The following is a 19574-nucleotide window of genomic DNA, read 5'->3' as shown; positions in this document are numbered from 1 at the left end:
GAGCTTCTTCCCGGAGCGTGGTGTGGTGGGTTGAAGGCCGCCGCCGAGGGGCCGCCGGGTGCCTACGGCCTGCCGCCCTGAGAGCGGCCGGTCTCGCCTGATCTCGGAAGCTAAGCAGGGTCGGGCCCGGTTAGTACTTGGATGGGAGACCGCCTGGGAATACCGGGTGCTGTAGGCTACTTTTTCCTCCTGAGGGGGGCGCGTGCTTTTCCTTGGGCAGTCGAGGTGGGGGGCAGGAGGGAAGAGGCAGGTAGGCCTTGCTTTTTTTCTATCCCTTGTGTGTGTGTGCACTGGGCTGGGGTCTGTCTCTAGATCCCCTTGTGGGCAGGGGTGGCCCTGTTGGGCTTGTCAAGCCCCTGTGGGGTTCTGAGCTTCTTCCCGGAGCGTGGTGTGGTGGGTTGAAGGCCGCCGCCGAGGGGCCGCCGGGTGCCTACGGCCTGCCGCCCTGAGAGCGGCCGGTCTCGCCTGATCTCGGAAGCTAAGCAGGGTCGGGCCCGGTTAGTACTTGGATGGGAGACCGCCTGGGAATACCGGGTGCTGTAGGCTACTTTTTCCTCCTGAGGGGGGCGCGTGCTTTTCCTTGGGCAGTCGAGGTGGGGGGCAGGAGGGAAGAGGCAGGTAGGCCTTGCTTTTTTTCTATTCCTTGTGTGTGTGTGCACTGGGCTGGGGTCTGTCTCTAGATCCCCTTGTGGGCAGGGGTGGCCCTGTTGGGCTTGTCAAGCCCCTGTGGGGTTCTGAGCTTCTTCCCGGAGCGTGGTGTGGTGGGTTGAAGGCCGCCGCCGAGGGGCCGCCGGGTGCCTACGGCCTGCCGCCCTGAGAGCGGCCGGTCTCGCCTGATCTCGGAAGCTAAGCAGGGTCGGGCCCGGTTAGTACTTGGATGGGAGACCGCCTGGGAATACCGGGTGCTGTAGGCTACTTTTTCCTCCTGAGGGGGGCGCGTGCTTTTCCTTGGGCAGTCGAGGTGGGGGGCAGGAGGGAAGAGGCAGGTAGGCCTTGCTTTTTTTCTATCCCTTGTGTGTGTGTGTGCACTGGGCTGGGGTCTGTCTCTAGATCCCCTTGTGGGCAGGGGTGGCCCTGTTGGGCTTGTCAAGCCCCTGTGGGGTTCTGAGCTTCTTCCCGGAGCGTGGTGTTGTGGGTTGAAGGCCGCCGCCGAGGGGCCGCCGGGTGCCTACGGCCTGCCGCCCTGAGAGCGGCCGGTCTCGCCTGATCTCGGAAGCTAAGCAGGGTCGGGCCCGGTTAGTACTTGGATGGGAGACCGCCTGGGAATACCGGGTGCTGTAGGCTACTTTTTCCTCCTGAGGGGGGCGCGTGCTTTTCCTTGGGCAGTCGAGGTGGGGGGCAGGAGGGAAGAGGCAGGTAGGCCTTGCTTTTTTTCTATCCCTTGTGTGTGTGTGCACTGGGCTGGGGTCTGTCTCTAGATCCCCTTGTGGGCAGGGGTGGCCCTGTTGGGCTTGTCAAGCCCCTGTGGGGTTCTGAGCTTCTTCCCGGAGCGTGGTGTGGTGGGTTGAAGGCCGCCGCCGAGGGGCCGCCGGGTGCCTACGGCCTGCCGCCCTGAGAGCGGCCGGTCTCGCCTGATCTCGGAAGCTAAGCAGGGTCGGGCCCGGTTAGTACTTGGATGGGAGACCGCCTGGGAATACCGGGTGCTGTAGGCTACTTTTTCCTCCTGAGGGGGGCGCGTGCTTTTCCTTGGGCAGTCGAGGTGGGGGGCAGGAGGGAAGAGGCAGGTAGGCCTTGCTTTTTTTCTATCCCTTGTGTGTGTGTGCACTGGGCTGGGGTCTGTCTCTAGATCCCCTTGTGGGCAGGGGTGGCCCTGTTGGGCTTGTCAAGCCCCTGTGGGGTTCTGAGCTTCTTCCTGGAGCGTGGTGTGGTGGGTTGAAGGCCGCCGCCGAGGGGCCGCCGGGTGCCTACGGCCTGCCGCCCTGAGAGCGGCCGGTCTCGCCTGATCTCGGAAGCTAAGCAGGGTCGGGCCCGGTTAGTACTTGGATGGGAGACCGCCTGGGAATACCGGGTGCTGTAGGCTACTTTTTCCTCCTGAGGGGGGCGCGTGCTTTTCCTTGGGCAGTCGAGGTGGGGGGCAGGAGGGAAGAGGCAGGTAGGCCTTGCTTTTTTTCTATCCCTTGTGTGTGTGTGTGCACTGGGCTGGGGTCTGTCTCTAGATCCCCTTGTGGGCAGGGGTGGCCCTGTTGGGCTTGTCAAGCCCCTGTGGGGTTCTGAGCTTCTTCCCGGAGCGTGGTGTGGTGGGTTGAAGGCCGCCGCCGAGGGGCCGCCGGGTGCCTACGGCCTGCCGCCCTGAGAGCGGCCGGTCTCGCCTGATCTCGGAAGCTAAGCAGGGTCGGGCCCGGTTAGTACTTGGATGGGAGACCGCCTGGGAATACCGGGTGCTGTAGGCTACTTTTTCCTCCTGAGGGGGGCGCGTGCTTTTCCTTGGGCAGTCGAGGTGGGGGGCAGGAGGGAAGAGGCAGGTAGGCCTTGCTTTTTTTCTATCCCTTGTGTGTGTGTGCACTGGGCTGGGGTCTGTCTCTAGATCCCCTTGTGGGCAGGGGTGGCCCTGTTGGGCTTGTCAAGCCCCTGTGGGGTTCTGAGCTTCTTCCCGGAGCGTGGTGTGGTGGGTTGAAGGCCGCCGCCGAGGGGCCGCCGGGTGCCTACGGCCTGCCGCCCTGAGAGCGGCCGGTCTCGCCTGATCTCGGAAGCTAAGCAGGGTCGGGCCCGGTTAGTACTTGGATGGGAGACCGCCTGGGAATACCGGGTGCTGTAGGCTACTTTTTCCTCCTGAGGGGGGCGCGTGCTTTTCCTTGGGCAGTCGAGGTGGGGGGCAGGAGGGAAGAGGCAGGTAGGCCTTGCTTTTTTTCTATCCCTTGTGTGTGTGTGCACTGGGCTGGGGTCTGTCTCTAGATCCCCTTGTGGGCAGGGGTGGCCCTGTTGGGCTTGTCAAGCCCCTGTGGGGTTCTGAGCTTCTTCCCGGAGCGTGGTGTGGTGGGTTGAAGGCCGCCGCCGAGGGGCCGCCGGGTGCCTACGGCCTGCCGCCCTGAGAGCGGCCGGTCTCGCCTGATCTCGGAAGCTAAGCAGGGTCGGGCCCGGTTAGTACTTGGATGGGAGACCGCCTGGGAATACCGGGTGCTGTAGGCTACTTTTTCCTCCTGAGGGGGGCGCGTGCTTTTCCTTGGGCAGTCGAGGTGGGGGGCAGGAGGGAAGAGGCAGGTAGGCCTTGCTTTTTTTCTATCCCTTGTGTGTGTGTGCACTGGGCTGGGGTCTGTCTCTAGATCCCCTTGTGGGCAGGGGTGGCCCTGTTGGGCTTGTCAAGCCCCTGTGGGGTTCTGAGCTTCTTCCCGGAGCGTGGTGTGGTGGGTTTAAGGCCGCCGCCGAGGGGCCGCCGGGTGCCTACGGCCTGCCGCCCTGAGAGCGGCCGGTCTCGCCTGATCTCGGAAGCTAAGCAGGGTCGGGCCCGGTTAGTACTTGGATGGGAGACCGCCTGGGAATACCGGGTGCTGTAGGCTACTTTTTCCTCCTGAGGGGGGCGCGTGCTTTTCCTTGGGCAGTCGAGGTGGGGGGCAGGAGGGAAGAGGCAGGTAGGCCTTGCTTTTTTTCTATCCCTTGTGTGTGTGTGTGCACTGGGCTGGGGTCTGTCTCTAGATCCCCTTGTGGGCAGGGGTGGCCCTGTTGGGCTTGTCAAGCCCCTGTGGGGTTCTGAGCTTCTTCCCGGAGCGTGGTGTGGTGGGTTGAAGGCCGCCGCCGAGGGGCCGCCGGGTGCCTACGGCCTGCCGCCCTGAGAGCGGCCGGTCTCGCCTGATCTCGGAAGCTAAGCAGGGTCGGGCCCGGTTAGTACTTGGATGGGAGACCGCCTGGGAATACCGGGTGCTGTAGGCTACTTTTTCCTCCTGAGGGGGGCGCGTGCTTTTCCTTGGGCAGTCGAGGTGGGGGGCAGGAGGGAAGAGGCAGGTAGGCCTTGCTTTTTTTCTATCCCTTGTGTGTGTGTGTGCACTGGGCTGGGGTCTGTCTCTAGATCCCCTTGTGGGCAGGGGTGGCCCTGTTGGGCTTGTCAAGCCCCTGTGGGGTTCTGAGCTTCTTCCCGGAGCGTGGTGTGGTGGGTTGAAGGCCGCCGCCGAGGGGCCGCCGGGTGCCTACGGCCTGCCGCCCTGAGAGCGGCCGGTCTCGCCTGATCTCGGAAGCTAAGCAGGGTCGGGCCCGGTTAGTACTTGGATGGGAGACCGCCTGGGAATACCGGGTGCTGTAGGCTACTTTTTCCTCCTGAGGGGGGCGCGTGCTTTTCCTTGGGCAGTCGAGGTGGGGGGCAGGAGGGAAGAGGCAGGTAGGCCTTGCTTTTTTTCTATTCCTTGTGTGTGTGTGCACTGGGCTGGGGTCTGTCTCTAGATCCCCTTGTGGGCAGGGGTGGCCCTGTTGGGCTTGTCAAGCCCCTGTGGGGTTCTGAGCTTCTTCCCGGAGCGTGGTGTGGTGGGTTGAAGGCCGCCGCCGAGGGGCCGCCGGGTGCCTACGGCCTGCCGCCCTGAGAGCGGCCGGTCTCGCCTGATCTCGGAAGCTAAGCAGGGTCGGGCCCGGTTAGTACTTGGATGGGAGACCGCCTGGGAATACCGGGTGCTGTAGGCTACTTTTTCCTCCTGAGGGGGGCGCGTGCTTTTCCTTGGGCAGTCGAGGTGGGGGGCAGGAGGGAAGAGGCAGGTAGGCCTTGCTTTTTTTCTATCCCTTGTGTGTGTGTGCACTGGGCTGGGGTCTGTCTCTAGATCCCCTTGTGGGCAGGGGTGGCCCTGTTGGGCTTGTCAAGCCCCTGTGGGGTTCTGAGCTTCTTCCCGGAGCGTGGTGTGGTGGGTTGAAGGCCGCCGCCGAGGGGCCGCCGGGTGCCTACGGCCTGCCGCCCTGAGAGCGGCCGGTCTCGCCTGATCTCGGAAGCTAAGCAGGGTCGGGCCCGGTTAGTACTTGGATGGGAGACCGCCTGGGAATACCGGGTGCTGTAGGCTACTTTTTCCTCCTGAGGGGGGCGCGTGCTTTTCCTTGGGCAGTCGAGGTGGGGGGCAGGAGGGAAGAGGCAGGTAGGCCTTGCTTTTTTTCTATCCCTTGTGTGTGTGTGTGCACTGGGCTGGGGTCTGTCTCTAGATCCCCTTGTGGGCAGGGGTGGCCCTGTTGGGCTTGTCAAGCCCCTGTGGGGTTCTGAGCTTCTTCCCGGAGCGTGGTGTGGTGGGTTGAAGGCCGCCGCCGAGGGGCCGCCGGGTGCCTACGGCCTGCCGCCCTGAGAGCGGCCAGTCTCGCCTGATCTCGGAAGCTAAGCAGGGTCGGGCCCGGTTAGTACTTGGATGGGAGACCGCCTGGGAATACCGGGTGCTGTAGGCTACTTTTTCCTCCTGAGGGGGGCGCGTGCTTTTCCTTGGGCAGTCGAGGTGGGGGGCAGGAGGGAAGAGGCAGGTAGGCCTTGCTTTTTTTCTATTCCTTGTGTGTGTGTGCACTGGGCTGGGGTCTGTCTCTAGATCCCCTTGTGGGCAGGGGTGGCCCTGTTGGGCTTGTCAAGCCCCTGTGGGGTTCTGAGCTTCTTCCCGGAGCGTGGTGTGGTGGGTTGAAGGCCGCCGCCGAGGGGCCGCCGGGTGCCTACGGCCTGCCGCCCTGAGAGCGGCCGGTCTCGCCTGATCTCGGAAGCTAAGCAGGGTCGGGCCCGGTTAGTACTTGGATGGGAGACCGCCTGGGAATACCGGGTGCTGTAGGCTACTTTTTCCTCCTGAGGGGGGCGCGTGCTTTTCCTTGGGCAGTCGAGGTGGGGGGCAGGAGGGAAGAGGCAGGTAGGCCTTGCTTTTTTTCTATCCCTTGTGTGTGTGTGTGCACTGGGCTGGGGTCTGTCTCTAGATCCCCTTGTGGGCAGGGGTGGCCCTGTTGGGCTTGTCAAGCCCCTGTGGGGTTCTGAGCTTCTTCCCGGAGCGTGGTGTGGTGGGTTGAAGGCCGCCGCCGAGGGGCCGCCGGGTGCCTACGGCCTGCCGCCCTGAGAGCGGCCGGTCTCGCCTGATCTCGGAAGCTAAGCAGGGTCGGGCCCGGTTAGTACTTGGATGGGAGACCGCCTGGGAATACCGGGTGCTGTAGGCTACTTTTTCCTCCTGAGGGGGGCGCGTGCTTTTCCTTGGGCAGTCGAGGTGGGGGGCAGGAGGGAAGAGGCAGGTAGGCCTTGCTTTTTTTCTATCCCTTGTGTGTGTGTGCACTGGGCTGGGGTCTGTCTCTAGATCCCCTTGTGGGCAGGGGTGGCCCTGTTGGGCTTGTCAAGCCCCTGTGGGGTTCTCAGCTTCTTCCCGGAGCGTGGTGTGGTGGGTTGAAGGCCGCCGCCGAGGGGCCGGCAGGTGCCTACGGCCTGCCGCCCTGAGAGCGGCCGGTCTCGCCTGATCTCGGAAGCTAAGCAGGGTCGGGCCCGGTTAGTACTTGGATGGGAGACCGCCTGGGAATACCGGGTGCTGTAGGCTACTTTTTCCTCCTGAGGGGGGCGCGTGCTTTTCCTTGGGCAGTCGAGGTGGGGGGCAGGAGGGAAGAGGCAGGTAGGCCTTGCTTTTTTTCTATCCCTTGTGTGTGTGTGCACTGGGCTGGGGTCTGTCTCTAGATCCCCTTGTGGGCAGGGGTGGCCCTGTTGGGCTTGTCAAGCCCCTGTGGGGTTCTGAGCTTCTTCCCGGAGCGTGGTGTGGTGGGTTGAAGGCCGCCGCCGAGGGGCCGCCGGGTGCCTACGGCCTGCCGCCCTGAGAGCGGCCGGTCTCGCCTGATCTCGGAAGCTAAGCAGGGTCGGGCCCGGTTAGTACTTGGATGGGAGACCGCCTGGGAATACCGGGTGCTGTAGGCTACTTTTTCCTCCTGAGGGGGGCGCGTGCTTTTCCTTGGGCAGTCGAGGTGGGGGGCAGGAGGGAAGAGGCAGGTAGGCCTTGCTTTTTTTCTATCCCTTGTGTGTGTGTGTGCACTGGGCTGGGGTCTGTCTCTAGATCCCCTTGTGGGCAGGGGTGGCCCTGTTGGGCTTGTCAAGCCCCTGTGGGGTTCTGAGCTTCTTCCCGGAGCGTGGTGTGGTGGGTTGAAGGCCGCCGCCGAGGGGCCGCCGGGTGCCTACGGCCTGCCGCCCTGAGAGCGGCCGGTCTCGCCTGATCTCGGAAGCTAAGCAGGGTCGGGCCCGGTTAGTACTTGGATGGGAGACCGCCTGGGAATACCGGGTGCTGTAGGCTACTTTTTCCTCCTGAGGGGGGCGCGTGCTTTTCCTTGGGCAGTCGAGGTGGGGGGCAGGAGGGAAGAGGCAGGTAGGCCTTGCTTTTTTTCTATCCCTTGTGTGTGTGTGTGCACTGGGCTGGGGTCTGTCTCTAGATCCCCTTGTGGGCAGGGGTGGCCCTGTTGGGCTTGTCAAGCCCCTGTGGGGTTCTGAGCTTCTTCCCGGAGCGTGGTGTGGTGGGTTGAAGGCCGCCGCCGAGGGGCCGCCGGGTGCCTACGGCCTGCCGCCCTGAGAGCGGCCGGTCTCGCCTGATCTCGGAAGCTAAGCAGGGTCGGGCCCGGTTAGTACTTGGATGGGAGACCGCCTGGGAATACCGGGTGCTGTAGGCTACTTTTTCCTCCTGAGGGGGGCGCGTGCTTTTCCTTGGGCAGTTGAGGTGGGGGGCAGGAGGGAAGAGGCAGGTAGGCCTTGCTTTTTTTCTATCCCTTGTGTGTGTGTGCACTGGGCTGGGGTCTGTCTCTAGATCCCCTTGTGGGCAGGGGTGGCCCTGTTGGGCTTGTCAAGCCCCTGTGGGGTTCTGAGCTTCTTCCCGGAGCGTGGTGTGGTGGGTTGAAGGCCGCCGCCGAGGGGCCGCCGGGTGCCTACGGCCTGCCGCCCTGAGAGCGGCCGGTCTCGCCTGATCTCGGAAGCTAAGCAGGGTCGGGCCCGGTTAGTACTTGGATGGGAGACCGCCTGGGAATACCGGGTGCTGTAGGCTACTTTTTCCTCCTGAGGGGGGCGCGTGCTTTTCCTTGGGCAGTCGAGGTGGGGGGCAGGAGGGAAGAGGCAGGTAGGCCTTGCTTTTTTTCTATCCCTTGTGTGTGTGTGTGCACTGGGCTGGGGTCTGTCTCTAGATCCCCTTGTGGGCAGGGGTGGCCCTGTTGGGCTTGTCAAGCCCCTGTGGGGTTCTGAGCTTCTTCCCGGAGCGTGGTGTGGTGGGTTGAAGGCCGCCGCCGAGGGGCCGCCGGGTGCCTACGGCCTGCCGCCCTGAGAGCGGCCGGTCTCGCCTGATCTCGGAAGCTAAGCAGGGTCGGGCCCGGTTAGTACTTGGATGGGAGACCGCCTGGGAATACCGGGTGCTGTAGGCTACTTTTTCCTCCTGAGGGGGGCGCGTGCTTTTCCTTGGGCAGTCGAGGTGGGGGGCAGGAGGGAAGAGGCAGGTAGGCCTTGCTTTTTTTCTATCCCTTGTGTGTGTGTGTGCACTGGGCTGGGGTCTGTCTCTAGATCCCCTTGTGGGCAGGGGTGGCCCTGTTGGGCTTGTCAAGCCCCTGTGGGGTTCTGAGCTTCTTCCCGGAGCGTGGTGTGGTGGGTTGAAGGCCGCCGCCGAGGGGCCGCCGGGTGCCTACGGCCTGCCGCCCTGAGAGCGGCCGGTCTCGCCTGATCTCGGAAGCTAAGCAGGGTCGGGCCCGGTTAGTACTTGGATGGGAGACCGCCTGGGAATACCGGGTGCTGTAGGCTACTTTTTCCTCCTGAGGGGGGCGCGTGCTTTTCCTTGGGCAGTCGAGGTGGGGGGCAGGAGGGAAGAGGCAGGTAGGCCTTGCTTTTTTTCTATCCCTTGTGTGTGTGTGTGCACTGGGCTGGGGTCTGTCTCTAGATCCCCTTGTGGGCAGGGGTGGCCCTGTTGGGCTTGTCAAGCCCCTGTGGGGTTCTGAGCTTCTTCCCGGAGCGTGGTGTGGTGGGTTGAAGGCCGCCGCCGAGGGGCCGCCGGGTGCCTACGGCCTGCCGCCCTGAGAGCGGCCGGTCTCGCCTGATCTCGGAAGCTAAGCAGGGTCGGGCCCGGTTAGTACTTGGATGGGAGACCGCCTGGGAATACCGGGTGCTGTAGGCTACTTTTTCCTCCTGAGGGGGGCGCGTGCTTTTCCTTGGGCAGTCGAGGTGGGGGGCAGGAGGGAAGAGGCAGGTAGGCCTTGCTTTTTTTCTATCCCTTGTGTGTGTGTGTGCACTGGGCTGGGGTCTGTCTCTAGATCCCCTTGTGGGCAGGGGTGGCCCTGTTGGGCTTGTCAAGCCCCTGTGGGGTTCTGAGCTTCTTCCCGGAGCGTGGTGTGGTGGGTTGAAGGCCGCCGCCGAGGGGCCGCCGGGTGCCTACGGCCTGCCGCCCTGAGAGCGGCCGGTCTCGCCTGATCTCGGAAGCTAAGCAGGGTCGGGCCCGGTTAGTACTTGGATGGGAGACCGCCTGGGAATACCGGGTGCTGTAGGCTACTTTTTCCTCCTGAGGGGGGCGCGTGCTTTTCCTTGGGCAGTCGAGGTGGGGGGCAGGAGGGAAGAGGCAGGTAGGCCTTGCTTTTTTTCTATCCCTTGTGTGTGTGTGCACTGGGCTGGGGTCTGTCTCTAGATCCCCTTGTGGGCAGGGGTGGCCCTGTTGGGCTTGTCAAGCCCCTGTGGGGTTCTGAGCTTCTTCCCGGAGCGTGGTGTGGTGGGTTGAAGGCCGCCGCCGAGGGGCCGCCGGGTGCCTACGGCCTGCCGCCCTGAGAGCGGCCGGTCTCGCCTGATCTCGGAAGCTAAGCAGGGTCGGGCCCGGTTAGTACTTGGATGGGAGACCGCCTGGGAATACCGGGTGCTGTAGGCTACTTTTTCCTCCTGAGGGGGGCGCGTGCTTTTCCTTGGGCAGTCGAGGTGGGGGGCAGGAGGGAAGAGGCAGGTAGGCCTTGCTTTTTTTCTATCCCTTGTGTGTGTGTGTGCACTGGGCTGGGGTCTGTCTCTAGATCCCCTTGTGGGCAGGGGTGGCCCTGTTGGGCTTGTCAAGCCCCTGTGGGGTTCTGAGCTTCTTCCCGGAGCGTGGTGTGGTGGGTTGAAGGCCGCCGCCGAGGGGCCGCCGGGTGCCTACGGCCTGCCGCCCTGAGAGCGGCCGGTCTCGCCTGATCTCGGAAGCTAAGCAGGGTCGGGCCCGGTTAGTACTTGGATGGGAGACCGCCTGGGAATACCGGGTGCTGTAGGCTACTTTTTCCTCCTGAGGGGGGCGCGTGCTTTTCCTTGGGCAGTCGAGGTGGGGGGCAGGAGGGAAGAGGCAGGTAGGCCTTGCTTTTTTTCTATCCCTTGTGTGTGTGTGCACTGGGCTGGGGTCTGTCTCTAGATCCCCTTGTGGGCAGGGGTGGCCCTGTTGGGCTTGTCAAGCCCCTGTGGGGTTCTGAGCTTCTTCCCGGAGCGTGGTGTGGTGGGTTGAAGGCCGCCGCCGAGGGGCCGCCGGGTGCCTACGGCCTGCCGCCCTGAGAGCGGCCGGTCTCACCTGATCTCGGAAGCTAAGCAGGGTCGGGCCCGGTTAGTACTTGGATGGGAGACCGCCTGGGAATACCGGGTGCTGTAGGCTACTTTTTCCTCCTGAGGGGGGCGCGTGCTTTTCCTTGGGCAGTCGAGGTGGGGGGCAGGAGGGAAGAGGCAGGTAGGCCTTGCTTTTTTTCTATCCCTTGTGTGTGTGTGCACTGGGCTGGGGTCTGTCTCTAGATCCCCTTGTGGGCAGGGGTGGCCCTGTTGGGCTTGTCAAGCCCCTGTGGGGTTCTGAGCTTCTTCCCGGAGCGTGGTGTGGTGGGTTGAAGGCCGCCGCCGAGGGGCCGCCGGGTGCCTACGGCCTGCCGCCCTGAGAGCGGCCGGTCTCGCCTGATCTCGGAAGCTAAGCAGGGTCGGGCCCGGTTAGTACTTGGATGGGAGACCGCCTGGGAATACCGGGTGCTGTAGGCTACTTTTTCCTCCTGAGGGGGGCGCGTGCTTTTCCTTGGGCAGTCGAGGTGGGGGGCAGGAGGGAAGAGGCAGGTAGGCCTTGCTTTTTTTCTATCCCTTGTGTGTGTGTGCACTGGGCTGGGGTCTGTCTCTAGATCCCCTTGTGGGCAGGGGTGGCCCTGTTGGGCTTGTCAAGCCCCTGTGGGGTTCTGAGCTTCTTCCCGGAGCGTGGTGTGGTGGGTTTAAGGCCGCCGCCGAGGGGCCGCCGGGTGCCTACGGCCTGCCGCCCTGAGAGCGGCCGGTCTCGCCTGATCTCGGAAGCTAAGCAGGGTCGGGCCCGGTTAGTACTTGGATGGGAGACCGCCTGGGAATACCGGGTGCTGTAGGCTACTTTTTCCTCCTGAGGGGGGCGCGTGCTTTTCCTTGGGCAGTCGAGGTGGGGGGCAGGAGGGAAGAGGCAGGTAGGCCTTGCTTTTTTTCTATCCCTTGTGTGTGTGTGTGCACTGGGCTGGGGTCTGTCTCTAGATCCCCTTGTGGGCAGGGGTGGCCCTGTTGGGCTTGTCAAGCCCCTGTGGGGTTCTGAGCTTCTTCCCGGAGCGTGGTGTGGTGGGTTGAAGGCCGCCGCCGAGGGGCCGCCGGGTGCCTACGGCCTGCCGCCCTGAGAGCGGCCGGTCTCGCCTGATCTCGGAAGCTAAGCAGGGTCGGGCCCGGTTAGTACTTGGATGGGAGACCGCCTGGGAATACCGGGTGCTGTAGGCTACTTTTTCCTCCTGAGGGGGGCGCGTGCTTTTCCTTGGGCAGTCGAGGTGGGGGGCAGGAGGGAAGAGGCAGGTAGGCCTTGCTTTTTTTCTATCCCTTGTGTGTGTGTGCACTGGGCTGGGGTCTGTCTCTAGATCCCCTTGTGGGCAGGGGTGGCCCTGTTGGGCTTGTCAAGCCCCTGTGGGGTTCTGAGCTTCTTCCCGGAGCGTGGTGTGGTGGGTTTAAGGCCGCCGCCGAGGGGCCGCCGGGTGCCTACGGCCTGCCGCCCTGAGAGCGGCCGGTCTCGCCTGATCTCGGAAGCTAAGCAGGGTCGGGCCCGGTTAGTACTTGGATGGGAGACCGCCTGGGAATACCGGGTGCTGTAGGCTACTTTTTCCTCCTGAGGGGGGCGCGTGCTTTTCCTTGGGCAGTCGAGGTGGGGGGCAGGAGGGAAGAGGCAGGTAGGCCTTGCTTTTTTTCTATCCCTTGTGTGTGTGTGTGCACTGGGCTGGGGTCTGTCTCTAGATCCCCTTGTGGGCAGGGGTGGCCCTGTTGGGCTTGTCAAGCCCCTGTGGGGTTCTGAGCTTCTTCCCGGAGCGTGGTGTGGTGGGTTGAAGGCCGCCGCCGAGGGGCCGCCGGGTGCCTACGGCCTGCCGCCCTGAGAGCGGCCGGTCTCGCCTGATCTCGGAAGCTAAGCAGGGTCGGGCCCGGTTAGTACTTGGATGGGAGACCGCCTGGGAATACCGGGTGCTGTAGGCTACTTTTTCCTCCTGAGGGGGGCGCGTGCTTTTCCTTGGGCAGTCGAGGTGGGGGGCAGGAGGGAAGAGGCAGGTAGGCCTTGCTTTTTTTCTATCCCTTGTGTGTGTGTGTGCACTGGGCTGGGGTCTGTCTCTAGATCCCCTTGTGGGCAGGGGTGGCCCTGTTGGGCTTGTCAAGCCCCTGTGGGGTTCTGAGCTTCTTCCCGGAGCGTGGTGTGGTGGGTTGAAGGCCGCCGCCGAGGGGCCGCCGGGTGCCTACGGCCTGCCGCCCTGAGAGCGGCCGGTCTCGCCTGATCTCGGAAGCTAAGCAGGGTCGGGCCCGGTTAGTACTTGGATGGGAGACCGCCTGGGAATACCGGGTGCTGTAGGCTACTTTTTCCTCCTGAGGGGGGCGCGTGCTTTTCCTTGGGCAGTCGAGGTGGGGGGCAGGAGGGAAGAGGCAGGTAGGCCTTGCTTTTTTTCTATCCCTTGTGTGTGTGTGCACTGGGCTGGGGTCTGTCTCTAGATCCCCTTGTGGGCAGGGGTGGCCCTGTTGGGCTTGTCAAGCCCCTGTGGGGTTCTGAGCTTCTTCCCGGAGCGTGGTGTGGTGGGTTGAAGGCCGCCGCCGAGGGGCCGCCGGGTGCCTACGGCCTGCCGCCCTGAGAGCGGCCGGTCTCGCCTGATCTCGGAAGCTAAGCAGGGTCGGGCCCGGTTAGTACTTGGATGGGAGACCGCCTGGGAATACCGGGTGCTGTAGGCTACTTTTTCCTCCTGAGGGGGGCGCGTGCTTTTCCTTGGGCAGTCGAGGTGGGGGGCAGGAGGGAAGAGGCAGGTAGGCCTTGCTTTTTTTCTATCCCTTGTGTGTGTGTGTGCACTGGGCTGGGGTCTGTCTCTAGATCCCCTTGTGGGCAGGGGTGGCCCTGTTGGGCTTGTCAAGCCCCTGTGGGGTTCTGAGCTTCTTCCCGGAGCGTGGTGTGGTGGGTTGAAGGCCGCCGCCGAGGGGCCGCCGGGTGCCTACGGCCTGCCGCCCTGAGAGCGGCCGGTCTCGCCTGATCTCGGAAGCTAAGCAGGGTCGGGCCCGGTTAGTACTTGGATGGGAGACCGCCTGGGAATACCGGGTGCTGTAGGCTACTTTTTCCTCCTGAGGGGGGCGCGTGCTTTTCCTTGGGCAGTCGAGGTGGGGGGCAGGAGGGAAGAGGCAGGTAGGCCTTGCTTTTTTTCTATCCCTTGTGTGTGTGTGCACTGGGCTGGGGTCTGTCTCTAGATCCCCTTGTGGGCAGGGGTGGCCCTGTTGGGCTTGTCAAGCCCCTGTGGGGTTCTGAGCTTCTTCCCGGAGCGTGGTGTGGTGGGTTGAAGGCCGCCGCCGAGGGGCCGCCGGGTGCCTACGGCCTGCCGCCCTGAGAGCGGCCGGTCTCACCTGATCTCGGAAGCTAAGCAGGGTCGGGCCCGGTTAGTACTTGGATGGGAGACCGCCTGGGAATACCGGGTGCTGTAGGCTACTTTTTCCTCCTGAGGGGGGCGCGTGCTTTTCCTTGGGCAGTCGAGGTGGGGGGCAGGAGGGAAGAGGCAGGTAGGCCTTGCTTTTTTTCTATCCCTTGTGTGTGTGTGCACTGGGCTGGGGTCTGTCTCTAGATCCCCTTGTGGGCAGGGGTGGCCCTGTTGGGCTTGTCAAGCCCCTGTGGGGTTCTGAGCTTCTTCCCGGAGCGTGGTGTGGTGGGTTGAAGGCCGCCGCCGAGGGGCCGCCGGGTGCCTACGGCCTGCCGCCCTGAGAGCGGCCGGTCTCGCCTGATCTCGGAAGCTAAGCAGGGTCGGGCCCGGTTAGTACTTGGATGGGAGACCGCCTGGGAATACCGGGTGCTGTAGGCTACTTTTTCCTCCTGAGGGGGGCGCGTGCTTTTCCTTGGGCAGTCGAGGTGGGGGGCAGGAGGGAAGAGGCAGGTAGGCCTTGCTTTTTTTCTATCCCTTGTGTGTGTGTGCACTGGGCTGGGGTCTGTCTCTAGATCCCCTTGTGGGCAGGGGTGGCCCTGTTGGGCTTGTCAAGCCCCTGTGGGGTTCTGAGCTTCTTCCCGGAGCGTGGTGTGGTGGGTTTAAGGCCGCCGCCGAGGGGCCGCCGGGTGCCTACGGCCTGCCGCCCTGAGAGCGGCCGGTCTCGCCTGATCTCGGAAGCTAAGCAGGGTCGGGCCCGGTTAGTACTTGGATGGGAGACCGCCTGGGAATACCGGGTGCTGTAGGCTACTTTTTCCTCCTGAGGGGGGCGCGTGCTTTTCCTTGGGCAGTCGAGGTGGGGGGCAGGAGGGAAGAGGCAGGTAGGCCTTGCTTTTTTTCTATCCCTTGTGTGTGTGTGTGCACTGGGCTGGGGTCTGTCTCTAGATCCCCTTGTGGGCAGGGGTGGCCCTGTTGGGCTTGTCAAGCCCCTGTGGGGTTCTGAGCTTCTTCCCGGAGCGTGGTGTGGTGGGTTGAAGGCCGCCGCCGAGGGGCCGCCGGGTGCCTACGGCCTGCCGCCCTGAGAGCGGCCGGTCTCGCCTGATCTCGGAAGCTAAGCAGGGTCGGGCCCGGTTAGTACTTGGATGGGAGACCGCCTGGGAATACCGGGTGCTGTAGGCTACTTTTTCCTCCTGAGGGGGGCGCGTGCTTTTCCTTGGGCAGTCGAGGTGGGGGGCAGGAGGGAAGAGGCAGGTAGGCCTTGCTTTTTTTCTATCCCTTGTGTGTGTGTGCACTGGGCTGGGGTCTGTCTCTAGATCCCCTTGTGGGCAGGGGTGGCCCTGTTGGGCTTGTCAAGCCCCTGTGGGGTTCTGAGCTTCTTCCCGGAGCGTGGTGTGGTGGGTTTAAGGCCGCCGCCGAGGGGCCGCCGGGTGCCTACGGCCTGCCGCCCTGAGAGCGGCCGGTCTCGCCTGATCTCGGAAGCTAAGCAGGGTCGGGCCCGGTTAGTACTTGGATGGGAGACCGCCTGGGAATACCGGGTGCTGTAGGCTACTTTTTCCTCCTGAGGGGGGCGCGTGCTTTTCCTTGGGCAGTCGAGGTGGGGGGCAGGAGGGAAGAGGCAGGTAGGCCTTGCTTTTTTTCTATCCCTTGTGTGTGTGTGTGCACTGGGCTGGGGTCTGTCTCTAGATCCCCTTGTGGGCAGGGGTGGCCCTGTTGGGCTTGTCAAGCCCCTGTGGGGTTCTGAGCTTCTTCCCGGAGCGTGGTGTGGTGGGTTGAAGGCCGCCGCCGAGGGGCCGCCGGGTGCCTACGGCCTGCCGCCCTGAGAGCGGCCGGTCTCGCCTGATCTCGGAAGCTAAGCAGGGTCGGGCCCGGTTAGTACTTGGATGGGAGACCGCCTGGGAATACCGGGTGCTGTAGGCTACTTTTTCCTCCTGAGGGGGGCGCGTGCTTTTCCTTGGGCAGTCGAGGTGGGGGGCAGGAGGGAAGAGGCAGGTAGGCCTTGCTTTTTTTCTATCCCTTGTGTGTGTGTGTGCACTGGGCTGGGGTCTGTCTCTAGATCCCCTTGTGGGCAGGGGTGGCCCTGTTGGGCTTGTCAAGCCCCTGTGGGGTTCTGAGCTTCTTCCCGGAGCGTGGTGTGGTGGGTTGAAGGCCGCCGCCGAGGGGCCGCCGGGTGCCTACGGCCTGCCGCCCTGAGAGCGGCCGGTCTCGCCTGATCTCGGAAGCTAAGCAGGGTCGGGCCCGGTTAGTACTTGGATGGGAGACCGCCTGGGAATACCGGGTGCTGTAGGCTACTTTTTCCTCCTGAGGGGGGCGCGTGCTTTTCCTTGGGCAGTCGAGGTGGGGGGCAGGAGGGAAGAGGCAGGTAGGCCTTGCTTTTTTTCTATTCCTTGTGTGTGTGTGCACTGGGCTGGGGTCTGTCTCTAGATCCCCTTGTGGGCAGGGGTGGCCCTGTTGGGCTTGTCAAGCCCCTGTGGGGTTCTGAGCTTCTTCCCGGAGCGTGGTGTGGTGGGTTGAAGGCCGCCGCCGAGGGGCCGCCGGGTGCCTACGGCCTGCCGCCCTGAGAGCGGCCGGTCTCGCCTGATCTCGGAAGCTAAGCAGGGTCGGGCCCGGTTAGTACTTGGATGGGAGACCGCCTGGGAATACCGGGTGCTGTAGGCTACTTTTTCCTCCTGAGGGGGGCGCGTGCTTTTCCTTGGGCAGTCGAGGTGGGGGGCAGGAGGGAAGAGGCAGGTAGGCCTTGCTTTTTTTCTATCCCTTGTGTGTGTGTGTGCACTGGGCTGGGGTCTGTCTCTAGATCCCCTTGTGGGCAGGGGTGGCCCTGTTGGGCTTGTCAAGCCCCTGTGGGGTTCTCAGCTTCTTCCCGGAGCGTGGTGTGGTGGGTTGAAGGCCGCCGCCGAGGGGCCGCCGGGTGCCTACGGCCTGCCGCCCTGAGAGCGGCCGGTCTCGCCTGATCTCGGAAGCTAAGCAGGGTCGGGCCCGGTTAGTACTTGGATGGGAGACCGCCTGGGAATACCGGGTGCTGTAGGCTACTTTTTCCTCCTGAGGGGGGCGCGTGCTTTTCCTTGGGCAGTCGAGGTGGGGGGCAGGAGGGAAGAGGCAGGTAGGCCTTGCTTTTTTTCTATCCCTTGTGTGTGTGTGCACTGGGCTGGGGTCTGTCTCTAGATCCCCTTGTGGGCAGGGGTGGCCCTGTTGGGCTTGTCAAGCCCCTGTGGGGTTCTGAGCTTCTTCCCGGAGCGTGGTGTGGTGGGTTGAAGGCCGCCGCCGAGGGGCCGCCGGGTGCCTACGGCCTGCCGCCCTGAGAGCGGCCGGTCTCGCCTGATCTCGGAAGCTAAGCAGGGTCGGGCCCGGTTAGTACTTGGATGGGAGACCGCCTGGGAATACCGGGTGCTGTAGGCTACTTTTTCCTCCTGAGGGGGGCGCGTGCTTTTCCTTGGGCAGTCGAGGTGGGGGGCAGGAGGGAAGAGGCAGGTAGGCCTTGCTTTTTTTCTATCCCTTGTGTGTGTGTGTGCACTGGGCTGGGGTCTGTCTCTAGATCCCCTTGTGGGCAGGGGTGGCCCTGTTGGGCTTGTCAAGCCCCTGTGGGGTTCTGAGCTTCTTCCCGGAGCGTGGTGTGGTGGGTTGAAGGCCGCCGCCGAGGGGCCGCCGGGTGCCTACGGCCTGCCGCCCTGAGAGCGGCCGGTCTCGCCTGATCTCGGAAGCTAAGCAGGGTCGGGCCCGGTTAGTACTTGGATGGGAGACCGCCTGGGAATACCGGGTGCTGTAGGCTACTTTTTCCTCCTGAGGGGGGCGCGTGCTTTTCCTTGGGCAGTCGAGGTGGGGGGCAGGAGGGAAGAGGCAGGTAGGCCTTGCTTTTTTTCTATCCCTTGTGTGTGTGTGCACTGGGCTGGGGTCTGTCTCTAGATCCCCTTGTGGGCAGGGGTGGCCCTGTTGGGCTTGTCAAGCCCCTGTGGGGTTCTGAGCTTCTTCCCGGAGCGTGGTGTGGTGGGTTGAAGGCCGCCGCCGAGGGGCCGCCGGGTGCCTACGGCCTGCCGCCCTGAGAGCGGCCGGTCTCGCCTGATCTCGGAAGCTAAGCAGGGTCGGGCCCGGTTAGTACTTGGATGGGAGACCGCCTGGGAATACCGGGTGCTGTAGGCTACTTTTTCCTCCTGAGGGGGGCGCGTGCTTTTCCTTGGGCAGTCGAGGTGGGGGGCAGGAGGGAAGAGGCAGGTAGGCCTTGCTTTTTTTCTATCCCTTGTGTGTGTGTGCACTGGGCTGGGGTCTGTCTCTAGATCCCCTTGTGGGCAGGGGTGGCCCTGTTGGGCTTGTCAAGCCCCTGTGGGGTTCTGAGCTTCTTCCTGGAGCGTGGTGTGGTGGGTTGAAGGCCGCCGCCGAGGGGCCGCCGGGTGCCTACGGCCTGCCGCCCTGAGAGCGGCCGGTCTCGCCTGATCTCGGAAGCTAAGCAGGGTCGGGCCCGGTTAGTACTTGGATGGGAGACCGCCTGGGAATACCGGGTGCTGTAGGCTACTTTTTCCTCCTGAGGGGGGCGCGTGCTTTTCCTTGGGCAGTCGAGGTGGGGGGCAGGAGGGAAGAGGCAGGTAGGCCTTGCTTTTTTTCTATCCCTTGTGTGTGTGTGTGCACTGGGCTGGGGTCTGTCTCTAGATCCCCTTGTGGGCAGGGGTGGCCCTGTTGGGCTTGTCAAGCCCCTCTGGGGTTCTGAGCTTCTTCCCGGAGCGTGGTGTGGTGGGTTGAAGGCCGCCGCCGAGGGGCCGCCGGGTGCCTACGGCCTGCCGCCCTGAGAGCGGCCGGTCTCGCCTGATCTCGGAAGCTAAGCAGGGTCGGGCCCGGTTAGTACTTGGATGGGAGACCGCCTGGGAATACCGGGTGCTGTAGGCTACTTTTTCCTCCTGAGGGGGGCGCGTGCTTTTCCTTGGGCAGTCGAGGTGGGGGGCAGGAGGGAAGAGGCAGGTAGGCCTTGCTTTTTTTCTATCCCTTGTGTGTGTGTGCACTGGGCTGGGGTCTGTCTCTAGATCCCCTTGTGGGCAGGGGTGGCCCTGTTGGGCTTGTCAAGCCCCTGTGGGGTTCTGAGCTTCTTCCCGGAGCGTGGTGTGGTGGGTTGAAGGCCGCCGCCGAGGGGCCGCCGGGTGCCTACGGCCTGCCGCCCTGAGAGCGGCCGGTCTCGCCTGATCTCGGAAGCTAAGCAGGGTCGGGCCCGGTTAGTACTTGGATGGGAGACCGCCTGGGAATACCGGGTGCTGTAGGCTACTTTTTCCTCCTGAGGGGGGCGCGTGCTTTTCCTTGGGCAGTCGAGGTGGGGGGCAGGAGGGAAGAGGCAGGTAGGCCTTGCTTTTTTTCTATCCCTAGTGTGTGTGTGTGCACTGGGCTGGGGTCTGTCTCTAGATCCCCTTGTGGGCAGGGGTGGCCCTGTTGGGCTTGTCAAGCCCCTGTGGGGTTCTGAGCTTCTTCCCGGAGCGTGGTGTGGTGGGTTGAAGGCCGCCGCCGAGGGGCCGCCGGGTGCCTACGGCCTGCCGCCCTGAGAGCGGCCGGTCTCGCCTGATCTCGGAAGCTAAGCAGGGTCGGGCCCGGTTAGTACTTGGATGGGAGACCGCCTGGGAATACCGGGTGCTGTAGGCTACTTTTTCCTCCTGAGGGGGGCGCGTGCTTTTCCTTGGGCAGTCGAGGTGGGGGGCAGGAGGGAAGAGGCAGGTAGGCCTTGCTTTTTTTCTATCCCTTGTGTGTGTGTGTGCACTGGGCTGGGGTCTGTCTCTAGATCCCCTTGTGGGCAGGGGTGGCCCTGTTGGGCTTGTCAAGCCCCTGTGGGGTTCTGAGCTTCTTCCCGGAGCGTG

The 19574-nt window shown here is 64.0% G+C and overlaps 53 pseudogenes; all 53 read left to right on the top strand.

Moving 5' to 3' along the window:
* Positions 1-60: 60 nt before the first annotated feature.
* Positions 61-178, top strand: LOC140682927 (5S ribosomal RNA; annotated as a pseudogene).
* Positions 179-428: 250 nt separating this feature from the next.
* On the top strand, positions 429-546 carry LOC140682926 (5S ribosomal RNA; annotated as a pseudogene).
* Positions 547-796: 250 nt separating this feature from the next.
* Positions 797-914, top strand: LOC140682925 (5S ribosomal RNA; annotated as a pseudogene).
* Positions 915-1166: 252 nt separating this feature from the next.
* LOC140682924 (5S ribosomal RNA) lies at positions 1167-1284 on the top strand (annotated as a pseudogene).
* A 250-nt stretch (positions 1285-1534) lies between these two features.
* LOC140682923 (5S ribosomal RNA) lies at positions 1535-1652 on the top strand (annotated as a pseudogene).
* A 250-nt stretch (positions 1653-1902) lies between these two features.
* On the top strand, positions 1903-2020 carry LOC140682922 (5S ribosomal RNA; annotated as a pseudogene).
* A 252-nt stretch (positions 2021-2272) lies between these two features.
* Positions 2273-2390, top strand: LOC140682921 (5S ribosomal RNA; annotated as a pseudogene).
* A 250-nt stretch (positions 2391-2640) lies between these two features.
* LOC140682920 (5S ribosomal RNA) lies at positions 2641-2758 on the top strand (annotated as a pseudogene).
* A 250-nt stretch (positions 2759-3008) lies between these two features.
* On the top strand, positions 3009-3126 carry LOC140682919 (5S ribosomal RNA; annotated as a pseudogene).
* A 250-nt stretch (positions 3127-3376) lies between these two features.
* On the top strand, positions 3377-3494 carry LOC140682917 (5S ribosomal RNA; annotated as a pseudogene).
* A 252-nt stretch (positions 3495-3746) lies between these two features.
* LOC140682916 (5S ribosomal RNA) lies at positions 3747-3864 on the top strand (annotated as a pseudogene).
* Positions 3865-4116: 252 nt separating this feature from the next.
* Positions 4117-4234, top strand: LOC140682915 (5S ribosomal RNA; annotated as a pseudogene).
* A 250-nt stretch (positions 4235-4484) lies between these two features.
* On the top strand, positions 4485-4602 carry LOC140682914 (5S ribosomal RNA; annotated as a pseudogene).
* Positions 4603-4852: 250 nt separating this feature from the next.
* On the top strand, positions 4853-4970 carry LOC140682913 (5S ribosomal RNA; annotated as a pseudogene).
* Positions 4971-5222: 252 nt separating this feature from the next.
* Positions 5223-5340, top strand: LOC140683083 (5S ribosomal RNA; annotated as a pseudogene).
* A 250-nt stretch (positions 5341-5590) lies between these two features.
* On the top strand, positions 5591-5708 carry LOC140682912 (5S ribosomal RNA; annotated as a pseudogene).
* A 252-nt stretch (positions 5709-5960) lies between these two features.
* Positions 5961-6078, top strand: LOC140682911 (5S ribosomal RNA; annotated as a pseudogene).
* Positions 6079-6328: 250 nt separating this feature from the next.
* LOC140682910 (5S ribosomal RNA) lies at positions 6329-6446 on the top strand (annotated as a pseudogene).
* A 250-nt stretch (positions 6447-6696) lies between these two features.
* LOC140682909 (5S ribosomal RNA) lies at positions 6697-6814 on the top strand (annotated as a pseudogene).
* Positions 6815-7066: 252 nt separating this feature from the next.
* LOC140682908 (5S ribosomal RNA) lies at positions 7067-7184 on the top strand (annotated as a pseudogene).
* A 252-nt stretch (positions 7185-7436) lies between these two features.
* Positions 7437-7554, top strand: LOC140682906 (5S ribosomal RNA; annotated as a pseudogene).
* Positions 7555-7804: 250 nt separating this feature from the next.
* On the top strand, positions 7805-7922 carry LOC140682905 (5S ribosomal RNA; annotated as a pseudogene).
* Positions 7923-8174: 252 nt separating this feature from the next.
* Positions 8175-8292, top strand: LOC140682904 (5S ribosomal RNA; annotated as a pseudogene).
* A 252-nt stretch (positions 8293-8544) lies between these two features.
* Positions 8545-8662, top strand: LOC140682903 (5S ribosomal RNA; annotated as a pseudogene).
* Positions 8663-8914: 252 nt separating this feature from the next.
* On the top strand, positions 8915-9032 carry LOC140682902 (5S ribosomal RNA; annotated as a pseudogene).
* Positions 9033-9284: 252 nt separating this feature from the next.
* Positions 9285-9402, top strand: LOC140682901 (5S ribosomal RNA; annotated as a pseudogene).
* Positions 9403-9652: 250 nt separating this feature from the next.
* LOC140682900 (5S ribosomal RNA) lies at positions 9653-9770 on the top strand (annotated as a pseudogene).
* Positions 9771-10022: 252 nt separating this feature from the next.
* On the top strand, positions 10023-10140 carry LOC140682899 (5S ribosomal RNA; annotated as a pseudogene).
* A 250-nt stretch (positions 10141-10390) lies between these two features.
* LOC140683093 (5S ribosomal RNA) lies at positions 10391-10508 on the top strand (annotated as a pseudogene).
* Positions 10509-10758: 250 nt separating this feature from the next.
* LOC140682898 (5S ribosomal RNA) lies at positions 10759-10876 on the top strand (annotated as a pseudogene).
* A 250-nt stretch (positions 10877-11126) lies between these two features.
* LOC140682897 (5S ribosomal RNA) lies at positions 11127-11244 on the top strand (annotated as a pseudogene).
* Positions 11245-11496: 252 nt separating this feature from the next.
* On the top strand, positions 11497-11614 carry LOC140682895 (5S ribosomal RNA; annotated as a pseudogene).
* Positions 11615-11864: 250 nt separating this feature from the next.
* On the top strand, positions 11865-11982 carry LOC140682894 (5S ribosomal RNA; annotated as a pseudogene).
* Positions 11983-12234: 252 nt separating this feature from the next.
* Positions 12235-12352, top strand: LOC140682893 (5S ribosomal RNA; annotated as a pseudogene).
* A 252-nt stretch (positions 12353-12604) lies between these two features.
* Positions 12605-12722, top strand: LOC140682892 (5S ribosomal RNA; annotated as a pseudogene).
* A 250-nt stretch (positions 12723-12972) lies between these two features.
* On the top strand, positions 12973-13090 carry LOC140682891 (5S ribosomal RNA; annotated as a pseudogene).
* A 252-nt stretch (positions 13091-13342) lies between these two features.
* Positions 13343-13460, top strand: LOC140682890 (5S ribosomal RNA; annotated as a pseudogene).
* A 250-nt stretch (positions 13461-13710) lies between these two features.
* LOC140683046 (5S ribosomal RNA) lies at positions 13711-13828 on the top strand (annotated as a pseudogene).
* Positions 13829-14078: 250 nt separating this feature from the next.
* On the top strand, positions 14079-14196 carry LOC140682889 (5S ribosomal RNA; annotated as a pseudogene).
* A 250-nt stretch (positions 14197-14446) lies between these two features.
* LOC140682888 (5S ribosomal RNA) lies at positions 14447-14564 on the top strand (annotated as a pseudogene).
* A 252-nt stretch (positions 14565-14816) lies between these two features.
* On the top strand, positions 14817-14934 carry LOC140682887 (5S ribosomal RNA; annotated as a pseudogene).
* Positions 14935-15184: 250 nt separating this feature from the next.
* Positions 15185-15302, top strand: LOC140682886 (5S ribosomal RNA; annotated as a pseudogene).
* A 252-nt stretch (positions 15303-15554) lies between these two features.
* On the top strand, positions 15555-15672 carry LOC140682884 (5S ribosomal RNA; annotated as a pseudogene).
* Positions 15673-15924: 252 nt separating this feature from the next.
* On the top strand, positions 15925-16042 carry LOC140682883 (5S ribosomal RNA; annotated as a pseudogene).
* A 250-nt stretch (positions 16043-16292) lies between these two features.
* On the top strand, positions 16293-16410 carry LOC140682882 (5S ribosomal RNA; annotated as a pseudogene).
* Positions 16411-16662: 252 nt separating this feature from the next.
* LOC140682881 (5S ribosomal RNA) lies at positions 16663-16780 on the top strand (annotated as a pseudogene).
* A 250-nt stretch (positions 16781-17030) lies between these two features.
* Positions 17031-17148, top strand: LOC140682880 (5S ribosomal RNA; annotated as a pseudogene).
* A 252-nt stretch (positions 17149-17400) lies between these two features.
* LOC140682879 (5S ribosomal RNA) lies at positions 17401-17518 on the top strand (annotated as a pseudogene).
* Positions 17519-17768: 250 nt separating this feature from the next.
* Positions 17769-17886, top strand: LOC140682878 (5S ribosomal RNA; annotated as a pseudogene).
* A 250-nt stretch (positions 17887-18136) lies between these two features.
* On the top strand, positions 18137-18254 carry LOC140682877 (5S ribosomal RNA; annotated as a pseudogene).
* A 252-nt stretch (positions 18255-18506) lies between these two features.
* Positions 18507-18624, top strand: LOC140682876 (5S ribosomal RNA; annotated as a pseudogene).
* A 250-nt stretch (positions 18625-18874) lies between these two features.
* LOC140682875 (5S ribosomal RNA) lies at positions 18875-18992 on the top strand (annotated as a pseudogene).
* A 252-nt stretch (positions 18993-19244) lies between these two features.
* LOC140682873 (5S ribosomal RNA) lies at positions 19245-19362 on the top strand (annotated as a pseudogene).
* Positions 19363-19574: the final 212 nt, after the last annotated feature.

This window comes from Taeniopygia guttata, chromosome 2, assembly GCF_048771995.1.
Source record: "Taeniopygia guttata chromosome 2, bTaeGut7.mat, whole genome shotgun sequence".
Classification (NCBI taxonomy): domain Eukaryota; kingdom Metazoa; phylum Chordata; class Aves; order Passeriformes; family Estrildidae; genus Taeniopygia; species Taeniopygia guttata.
The sequence above is the reverse complement of the archived record's forward strand: the minus strand, read 5'-3'. Positions and strand labels throughout refer to the sequence as shown.